Genomic DNA, 10,809 nt, shown 5'->3' on the forward strand with positions numbered 1-10,809 from the left:
TGGATATAGAATCTAAGCTGTCTATGAACATCCAACAGGTACAGCATGCATTCTCCATTGTAGGAAACAATTTGGAAAGAAAACAGCAAGTCTGATGGACTGATTTACAGCTGTTTCTGAAGCCAGCTTAGGTAAAAGGGAAGGATTAATACGGAGGGACACACTGCCCTTGTGAAAGATCAAATATGGTGGCTGGGAAGACAGAGCCTGGACTATACCCATCTGGCCAATGCAACCAGAAAAATGTTTTTACAAGGCAAAACATTTAACTCCAACTTGGCAGATGTTTCAAAGAAGGACTGAGTCAGAGCTTGAAGTATTGTTAAATCTTATGGAAGAGTAGGATCCTTAATAGGAGGTCACAATAAGAAGGCATTAAAGTCAAAGAAAGTGAGAAAGGCTTTACATAGACTTGATGAAGCCAAGGACAACTGCTTTTCCTCCTATGTGGAAATTAGAGATAGCTGCAAGTTGGACTTATATTATAGAATAACTAGCTCCACTATTAAAAACAGAAGCAAGAAAATTCAAGGATAGCTGGAATAGGTGCTGAAAAAGGGTCTAGCTGTTTTTGATGAGCCCAAAGAGAAATTGTTTTCCATTTACTCTTATAAATCTGACTAAAAGTATCTTTCTGAGAGGATGTGAAGATGTGTCTAACCAAGATGTGTCTAACCAAGGAACAAAAAGCCTGGACTGTCTAGCCATCACTGGATATGAAGAAACCATGCAGATAGCTTGAGGGTCCGAATGTCAGGATGACTTATCCCTAATGGATAAGACAGTAGATCTGGGGATGGATCCAATACCCAGGGAGGATATATTAGATGAGGACTTAGGAGTGGAAAACATACTTGTCGAAGCCAGAATGGGGCAAAGAGGATTACTTTACTGTTCTGCTGAGATGCTTTCTGAAGAGACGTGGGAATGAGAGGAGTGGGAGGAAAGGCATAGGAACCCAGCGGGGAAATTGTGAATCAGAGAGACTCTTGGCAACTCTCCCTCTGGGGGTATCATGGTAAAGTATCTGCCACACTTGCAGCTGAGAGGGAAAGTCAATAGGTTGCAGCATGGTTGGCCACATTGACAAAAATTTGTTTCTACCACTAAAGGGTTCAGAGATCCCTCATGAGGGATTAAGATTTATTTACCTGCTCAGTTTGTCTTCTAGCATGTTGGACTTCCCAGGAGATGCACTGCTACAAGAAAATGTCCAGAACAGATCTCCCATTGCCATATTCTCAATGCCTCTCAACAAAAGGGGTAGGATTGGGTTTCTCCTGTTTGCTAATGTACCAGCCTACTGACATACTGTCTGTCTGCATAGCAACCATCCCTAGAGGGAGAGCATCTTGAAACATTTGCAAGACTTATAGGACTGCTCTTATTTCCAGGACATTGATGTGAAGATTGACCTCCGAATGAGACCAAGCACCTTGGATTGTCTTTTGCAAGTAAGGCTCCACCTACCCACCTTAGCTGGGAGGCATTTGCTGGCACTGTGGTTGGGGTGCCAGAAGGATAAAAGGGCAACTCTGAGAAACTTCTTTTGTGGTGATCCACCAGATACGTGTTCTCTGCAAATTCTTGTAATCCATATCTGTGAGGACAAGGGGTGTCATCTTATTGACCATTGCACTGTAAGTGTCCATTGCAGTACCCTTATGTGATACCATGCTAAAAGTACTAGAGCTATGGAAGCTGCCATAGATGCAAGCAGTTGAAATACCAACCTTGCTGAAGGAGCAGGAAAAGACAGAATGCAGGATGCTTGGCTCCATAAAGTGTTTAACCTTGTCTTTGGTAAGTTTAGGATCTGTGCCACCATATCCAGATAAGCACCAATGAATTCCAGAAGTTGAGTGGAGGAGAGCTGAGACTTGGTGTAGTTCACTGTGATGCCCAGTTGAAGACATAACTGGAGCATATAATTTCTGGCTTGAATTAGTAGAAACTTGTTGGGAGCAGAGAGAAGCCAGTCGTTAAGATATGGAAACACCCAGAATCCTAGCTGTCTTAAGTGAGCTGCGACTACTGCCATGCATTTGATGAACACCCATGGGGCTGGGGTAAGGCCAAAGGGCAGGGCTCTGAACTGCTAGTGACTGACTTCCAGCCAAAAGCACAGGTACCTCCTGGATAGCCTGTCTATTCTGATGTGATAGTACATATCCTTGAGATCTATAAAGCACATCCAGTCATCCTTTTGTAACAACATCAAAATGGACTGAACCGTGATCATTCAGAACTTCAAGTGTTTGATGCACACTGCACATTATTTATGTATATTCACTGCTGCCAAATATCCAGTTCCACTTTGCTCATTCCACCCATCCCCAAAAATTCACAAACACTGCTCTTTTTCACAAAAGCCTTTGAAAGTTCTGTTTTGCATAATTAAATTTGTATTTTAGGTAAAACAAAAAGAATGCCAAAGATTATTGTGACATTTTTTTGTAGAAAATATATTGTAACACAAATAATTTTATTGTCTTGCATGCTCTGTAAAAGAAATATTTAAGATGCATTATTGATCTGAATGTCACCAGTTATGGTTGTTTTTACAAATGACTTATTAAAGTGGTTACAGGTTGACAAGAAGGTCTTCTTGACTGAAAGAGTGCACATTTGGCACCCAAAATGTCCATGGGAGTAAACACAAAGGCATCCTCCTGATCATTTCAACATGACCTCTAGGTATAGAGAAGCAGTGCTTTAAAACAAACAGTGTATCTTGTTTTTGTTGTTGTTATTAGAAAAGAACAATAGTTATCCTTGAGGAAATCAAAGTCAGACATTGATCTACCTATCATGATATCTACTCTAGTGTGGTGCCTTGTTAGTGGGGTGCTCATAAACTACCAGGGCACTATAAGGCCTATGTTTTTAATCAAACCCATTCAAACTAGCAATGATATTTCCTTCTTATATCTGGAAATACTGTGTGTATCTATTTTTGTTCGAAGTGAACGTCCCTCACTGGTTCATAAAGTATTAAGTTTCCTAATTGTAGCTGTATGCATATCTCCCTATTTTTCTGCAAGTCTTAGTTGTTCCTTTTAATTAAATACTGCTAGAATTTACATAAGTATAATGTATTATAGCATAGCTGCCACAAGTGAAGAGAGTTTTTTTGTTTAAATAATGCTTTTCTGGTGTAGGTATCAGCAAACATATTCATTCCATACCTTTTCTTTACAGTACACTAACTCTAGCAACTATCCCTGACAATATCCAGTATTCCAGCTGTAATTTCTTTAAACTGTACTCAGTGAACTCACTGAAACGACCATGAACTGTAAAATGCTGGAAGAAACAATCTTACAGCATCAAAAAAATCAATGTAGTTCATGGTTGGGACTCCGATTATTTAACTGGCTTTTTATTAGGGTATTTGTAGTACATACTACCAGGAACAAGATTCAAGCAGCAGCTGTTTCATCTCCCCCCAAATCTGATAACTAAATGTACGTGTATTCTTCTCCCCTTAGTTGTTGTTGGGTAAAACTGAAAGCAAAATTACCTATAGCTGTATTTTTTTCTCCCCTTAGTTGTTGGGCAAAATAGTATGCTTAATTACCTAAAGCTGTAGTTTTTCTCCTTATAACTGTTGCTAGTTAAACAGTAAGCAAAATTACATATAGCTGTATTTTCTCCCCTTAGTTGTTGGTTGGAAAAACAGTAAACTTAATTACCTATAGCTGTAATTTTTCTCCTTATAGCTGTTGCTAGTAAAACAGTAAGTAAAGTTTACCTACAGCTGGATTTTTTCTTCCCTTAGTTGTTGGGCAAAAAGGTAAGCTTAATTACCTAGAGCTGTAGTTTTTCTCCTTATAGCTGTTACTAGTGTATAATACTAAGAAAAATACCCTATAGCTATTTTGTGATTACTGCAGTATGTTACAATTTCCCCACAGTGGTGTTTACAAATAAATAAAAACTACTTGCTTTAAAACTAAAAAATACCAAGGGACTACAGTTCCTTTAACTTCCTACCTCTCTTTAACCCAGACCATTTTGTCGATTGTTTTTTTCCCAAACATACTGACTGGCTCTAACCGGTCTGTTCACCTTCGCTTCACTGGGGCTCTCTCCACTCCACTACTCTACCCTCATTTCCCATCCACCCCGGCTATGCCTAACCTTATTTCCAAATAGCCACTCCCCCTAAATAGAGCAATCCAATCACAAAAAAGAAAAACCCATATTTATATAATTTCCAGTTACATTGAATTATACTAACTCCCATATGTTAACCAAAATCAGTGTTCGCAGCAACTGTAGAACCAAATGAAAATAAAACAGCTTACGCCTCTTGCTATGTAGTCTTGGGAACCGGTACAAATTTCTTAAATAATAAAACCAAAGTACTAAACAATAAAGGTAGCACTCATTAAAGCCTGTTGTGTATACAGGTGAAAGCGCTAAACTAACTGAGTCGTTTTACAAATAAATTTTGGATTTTTTTAATGAGTGCTACCTTTATTGTTTAGTGCTTTGGTTTTATTATTGCAGAAATTTGTACCGGTTCCCAAGACTGCATAGCAAGAGGCGTAAACTCCCATATATTGCACTCTTCTTACTTAACTACCTACTACTCACATATTTTAATATAAGTCACAACTACACAAAATAATAGTTTTAAATCCTCCACATATCAAAACTCAGTTACAACGAACAATTATTCCTACCCACCCATAACATTATTAGTTTAACTTAGATCAGAAATGAAAGTAGTAAGCAACATAACAACTTTATACTCATCAATCCTGCTATTTCTATTACGGCTAACATACCCTCTTATCATCCAGAACTTAAAACACAATCTACGTACACTACCCCTTTCCCAATCTCACTATAATTAAAGCATACAAATTTAATAATAGCACCAGCTATCTATAATCCCACAAACATAAACCATGTATCATTTATCTTACTCACACAACAATCTTATCCTAATGCTACACAGAAATAAGATAAGTTTATATCAAAATACTTTAAATGTATAGTTCACATTGAATCACAGCTCATACTTAGTGGTGACATTCACCCCAGCCCTGCCCCCAAACCAATCCAACACATCTACATCTTCACATCCCAACTCAGCCCCAACAACTATTAACCCTTCCCAGAAAAGGTACTGACTTACTACTACTTGATATACATCTCAGAAGCGTCATGAACAAAATTCAAGATTTGCATGCCACCCTTGCTCTATATACTCCAGATAGAGCCCTCATAACAGAAACCTGGCTAAAACCAGGCATCTCTAGCAATGAAATACGTCTCCCAGGATACAATATACATAGGTTGATAGATAACAGAAAAGAGGTGGTGGTATTGCCTTTCTATACAAAAGCAATCTCAATTAAAAAACTTTAGACCTAACCATCCCAAACTTTAACAATACTGAAATACTGTTTACCAAACTAACAATTAATCCAAAGAAACATCTGAATATAGTGGAAGCGTATGTCCCACCTGGGAACAATCTGACTACTATAGAACACATCCTAAGTTGGAGAGCAACATCACTCCCTCAGGAAACAATAATAATGGGTGACTTTAATGTGGACTGGCTCACCTGTACCTCTCAAAATCCCACTGACCACATTAACCTACACAGTTTCTCACAAACAATCTAAACTTATACTAAAATAGACAAAACATCAAACAAACATTCAGTCCTGGACTGGATTCTTACAAACAGGCCAAATTTATCCCTATACTCTGGCTGTTTCCCAGAGAGTCTCAATGACCATATTCCTACTTAGATTCTCTGACACCAAATAAATCCACAAACATGTACCACCCACCACCAAATCCAAGATAAGAAAAAATGTATTCCCATGACTTCAGAACTAGTTTAAAAAAATGCAAATCAGCACCACTCAAAAATCTCCCTTTAGATACCCCAGTTGAATACTTTAACTCAACCTTGCTCAATATCCTAAACATCCCCCCCACCAAGAACAATAAGGATAAAATCCAATTATGCCCCCTGGCTAACCAAACAAAGAAAATCTCTGTTAAAAACTAGAGATAAGGCCTGGGAGAAATGGCTCAATGACAAAACTACAACTAACAAACAAACACATCTGGAACTATGAAATAAATCTAAAGAACATATTAGACAGGACAAAATAAATTTCTATAGCAGTATCCAATCAAAAAATGAAAGAAACCCACAAATATTCTGGGCTGCCATCAAAAAAATTCTACAGCCAGGACAAATTAGTACTCCCTCCGCAACACTCACTGATACAAAAGACAGCACAGCCTCACAATTTAACAGATACTTCACTGAATCCATACTAGCCCTTACAAACAATAATTGCTCTTCCCCTACCTAGACTCCCACAGTACCCACACTTGATCCCAATAACTTCTCTTTCTAACCAGTCCCAATAAACACCATAGTTAAATATCTCAAAAGGCTTAAACCTACTATACCTGCTGCCGATTATCTACCTGCTGAATATCTAAAAATTGCTGAAGCAATATTTTATCCAGCATCCATATTAATAAATTGATTCATTTCAGAACAAGTCCCTAAAATTTGGAAAGTATCATACATCATCCCTCTACATAAAGGTGGAAACGCGACAGAATTATCAAATTACCAGTCAATAGCTATACTATCACCATTATCTAAAATACTTGAGAGGTGCATCCATTCACATATCTTAAACTATCCAATAACCAGCAATATTCTAACACTCAGCATGGTTTCCATCCAAATCATAGTATCACCACTGCCCATGTTAACTTTACTAACATTAACCACCATTGCAATGAAGGCAATTTAGTTTCTTCCATCTTTCTTGATCTGTCCAAAGCTTTTGATACTGTCTCTCATTCTAAACTCTTACTTACACTCTCAGAACTTAAACTTAGCCATTCTGCACTTACTTACAGCAATATCTAACTGTTCACGAGCAAGCTGTAAAATGACAACAAAATCTCTCTTCACTAGTCCCTGTAACCTTGGGGAGTACTACAGAGATCTATTCTAGGTCCTCTCCTTTTTATTATCTTTACTAACAATCTTCATACTGCCACCCCACTTGCCTCCATAACTCAATATGTGGATGATTCCACCCGTATTTGTGCCGCCCAACATTACAAAAACTCCAAAAAATCACCCAGCAGTCATTCAGTGCACTGGAATCTTAGCTAAACAGTGCACAACTTATACTTAACCATAACAAAACAAAACTCATGCTCTTCTATCCAGCTAGCCCTACCCATCATTCAACATATCATCATCATCAAACCATTCAATTATTTCTCCGGTTTCCCAAACAAAATTACCTGGAGTGGGAATTGACCATAATATGCAATTTGACATACAAATATCACAGGCAATAAAAAAGTTCACAAAAAACTAGGAATCCTGTGCAGAAATCAGCACTTTCTAAACAAATCTTTAAAGGCCACTATAGTAAGAACCCATCTTATCTCTGCACTACTATATGCCTCACAAATATTAAGAAATCCGACCCAGCAAGACTCAAAACTTGCTATAATAAAACTGTAAAGTTTGCTACAGAATCAAATTTCAGATCCCATCATTGTTTGCTTTAAAACAACTATCTTGGCTCAAACTACCAAATCTACTTGCTTATAATCAACTCACCTTCACCCATCGAGTACTAAATCAGCCAGAAAAAAAAAAAAAACAGTACTTCAAAATCTACTAATACACTACTTAAATAACAGGATTCCATTCCACTAAGAATTCCTTCTTAAATATATCCAAACCTAACAATGCAGCTGGAGTTTCAGTTTACTCAAACTGCATAGTCAAAACTTGGAATTCCCTGCCATTAAATATCAGAACAACTACTAAAACTTCCAACTTTAAAAAACTTCTCAAATCACACCTATCTGAAACCTGGACCTGTTCTTATACAAACCCTGGTTAGGAAATAGATGTCTTAAGGCAGCTAAAAGAACACAACCAGTTATTTTTGTATTTGAATAGTATACCCTACTAAGCATATGTATACTTAACTTGCTTGTTTATTTTTACCATCAATCACTGTACTGCTAGTCTTTGTATTCCTACCTAGACCATATGATTGTATTAGTGAAATGTATAACATGTGCTTTTCATTTTGTGCTTGTATCTGAGATTGAATCAACATTTGTAACTGTATGTTGTTTCTGTATCATACTGTTATTTATGAATGTGGAGCTTTTCTCCCTGGGCCTCCGCTGAAAAAGGACATTTTGTCCAGTCGCACATTCCCGGTAGACAAATGTAAAATAAATAATAAATAAATAATTACTGAATAAAATACACAAATGTGTTGTCATCCCCTGGAGTATGGACAGCTATTACAAAAGTATCTTTGCCACCTTATAAGGTATATCCAGGATCAACTGTACTGAAAAATAAACAAAGCATTATTTGCAACAATGGTCAGAAAATGAACATTGTCTCACCTGATCTGCACATTTTACTCATTTAACGTAAAATGAAGGATATGGCTTGCTTGTCACCCTTTCATAGTCACTTCCTCTTCACTATAACATTACATATATTGTAAACTGGTTCTCTGCCTTCCTATGATTTTCTTTCTTTTTTTTTTATTCCAGCTGACCTAGTTGCTAAGCTGTTCTAGAAATCCCGTAGCTGTGAAGCATTAATTTCTCTTATTGCTGTTAATCTGCGACCCCATTCACATCAAGTTTTTGCTATTTTTGAAGCAGTTGCATAAAATATGCTCCCATTCTGACATTATGTCCTTTGTGATGTTAAATGTATATGCTATTCTCGCTCTGTTTGCTTGTGACCAAGGCCACTAATGAACATATACTGAAGAATAGGATCACCTTAATGACAATAAATGGGATGCCAACAGGCCTTAGTGTCCTGCTAGTAAATAGCTACATGGCTGCTGACTTGGTAGGTCTGTTTCTGATTTTAATGAATGCAATACTTACTGGATGTTTAGTGATTACTGTAGAAGGAAGCCAACCTTGAACAAAGCAGGAAAACAGTGATTAAACCACACAAAGTGTAGCAACCAATAACCAGACAAAAAAGTACCTCAGAGTAACCACGCTTGATTCTGGATAATCCAAAATAAACTTTAATAGAACCAAAAGAAAACCAAACACTTGCCTAAATCACAGCATTTTCATTTCACAGACTTTATCAGATGTACCACATTAAACAACTCTGGGGTTTATATCCTTCATATCCAATAACCCATCATGTTAACTGACAATTAAAAACAATTACACTTCAATGAATAGTCACAGCAACACAGAATAAGTAAATAATCATATCAGCAATAAATAGAAAACTAAAAAGAATAAAAATCTCTTTTAAATATCAGCCTTTAATATTAAGTTATTTACTTATTCAGTGTTGCTGTAGCTATTCATTGAAGTTTAACTGCTTTTAATTGTCAATTAACATGATAGGTTATTGGATATGGAGTAGCTAAACCCCAGAGTCGTTTAGTGTGGTACATCTGATGAAGTTTATGTTTTTTTGTTTTGTTTTTTTATATTAAAGTTTATTTTGGATTATCCAGAGTCGAGTCTGGTTCCTCTGAAGTGCTTTTTTGTCTGATTACTGTAGAAGGGCTAAAATCAGACTATATCTGCATTAGGGCTAACTACTGCATAGAAAAAAGCTTGGTATAATATCAAAGGATCAACAAACCATGGCATTAAAATGACATTCATATAACTGTGTAGAGGGGAGTGGTACTACTCTCCCTACCCACCCCCAAGCACAGCAGCACTGGTGCCTCGCACAGAAGTTTAGCAAGCTTCTCCTGTTTCAACTATTTATGTACACAACTGTGATGTCCCTGCTCTGGGACAGTAATCAAGGAGCCTCAATTCTCACCACTGACAGCAGTGAGGGATGTTCACTTGGAACCAAAATAGATACAGTATTTCCAGATGCAGCTCTCTGCACCAAGCACAATTTCCCTTAACAGCACACAGGGAACACACTCCCATCCTGGGTCTGGGTTTCCCTCTCTCTCACCAGGCCCCAAATAAGTCTCCATGCTGACCATAGATGTAGAGTTGAGTCCTCAGCCAAGTGTTGCAAACCAAGTCCTCCACCACCCTCTCTGTGAAACCAGTGCTCTGTGTTCCTGGTCCAAGTAGCTGACACATAAACTCTTTGAGATTTGATTTTCACACACACACACACACACACACACACACACACACACACACACACACACACACACACACACACACACGCACGGGCATGTTGGAAAAGCTGGCACAGAGTTACTAGCGATGCCCCCTCTGCCCAGACCATAAGGTATATACTGCTACCAGAACACCCCAAAGCCAGCTAGTCTAAGGCTCTTACCAGGGTATTCAACTGTACTGAGTGAAATTAATACTAATACAAATGGTAGTGTTTGGCCAATGCAGCAAGGCGTTCAGGAGCGGCCACAGTGTCACAAAATAAATATAAGTACTCTCAAATGTTAAATTATTCACTAAAAGACCAGCCACAATAACATGTTTAAATATATTTAATAATAAATAAAAGAACATGAAAATACTAAATATCTATTTATAATAAACACCAGAGTTTCAATCACAGGAAATACTAAAAATAACACAGAAGGAAAGGTTCAAACAGATACAGAAAAACAATACTTAACTAATCCCACTATGTTTTTGTGACTGATCTAAAAAAATGACTGCCTCCTAGTTCACTTACTAGAGCAAGGCAAGATGAAATGGGTGAGTGGTCTTTCCTTGCCAGGCTTCAAAACAGACTGCTCTGAGGCTTCTCTCTCATCTACTATTAAAGCA

The 10,809-nt window shown here is 37.6% G+C and overlaps 1 protein-coding gene across 1 annotated transcript in view; it reads right to left on the reverse strand.

Moving 5' to 3' along the window:
• DNAH3 (dynein axonemal heavy chain 3) overlaps window positions 1–10,809 on the reverse strand; it is a 2,217,123-nt gene that overhangs the window by 874,155 nt on the left and 1,332,159 nt on the right. The gene's annotated exons all lie outside the window — the stretch shown is intronic.

The sequence above is a fragment of the Protopterus annectens genome, chromosome 12.part0, assembly GCF_019279795.1.
Source record: "Protopterus annectens isolate FY-2018-M chromosome 12.part0, PAN1.0, whole genome shotgun sequence".
Taxonomy (NCBI): Eukaryota; Metazoa; Chordata; order Ceratodontiformes; family Protopteridae; genus Protopterus; species Protopterus annectens.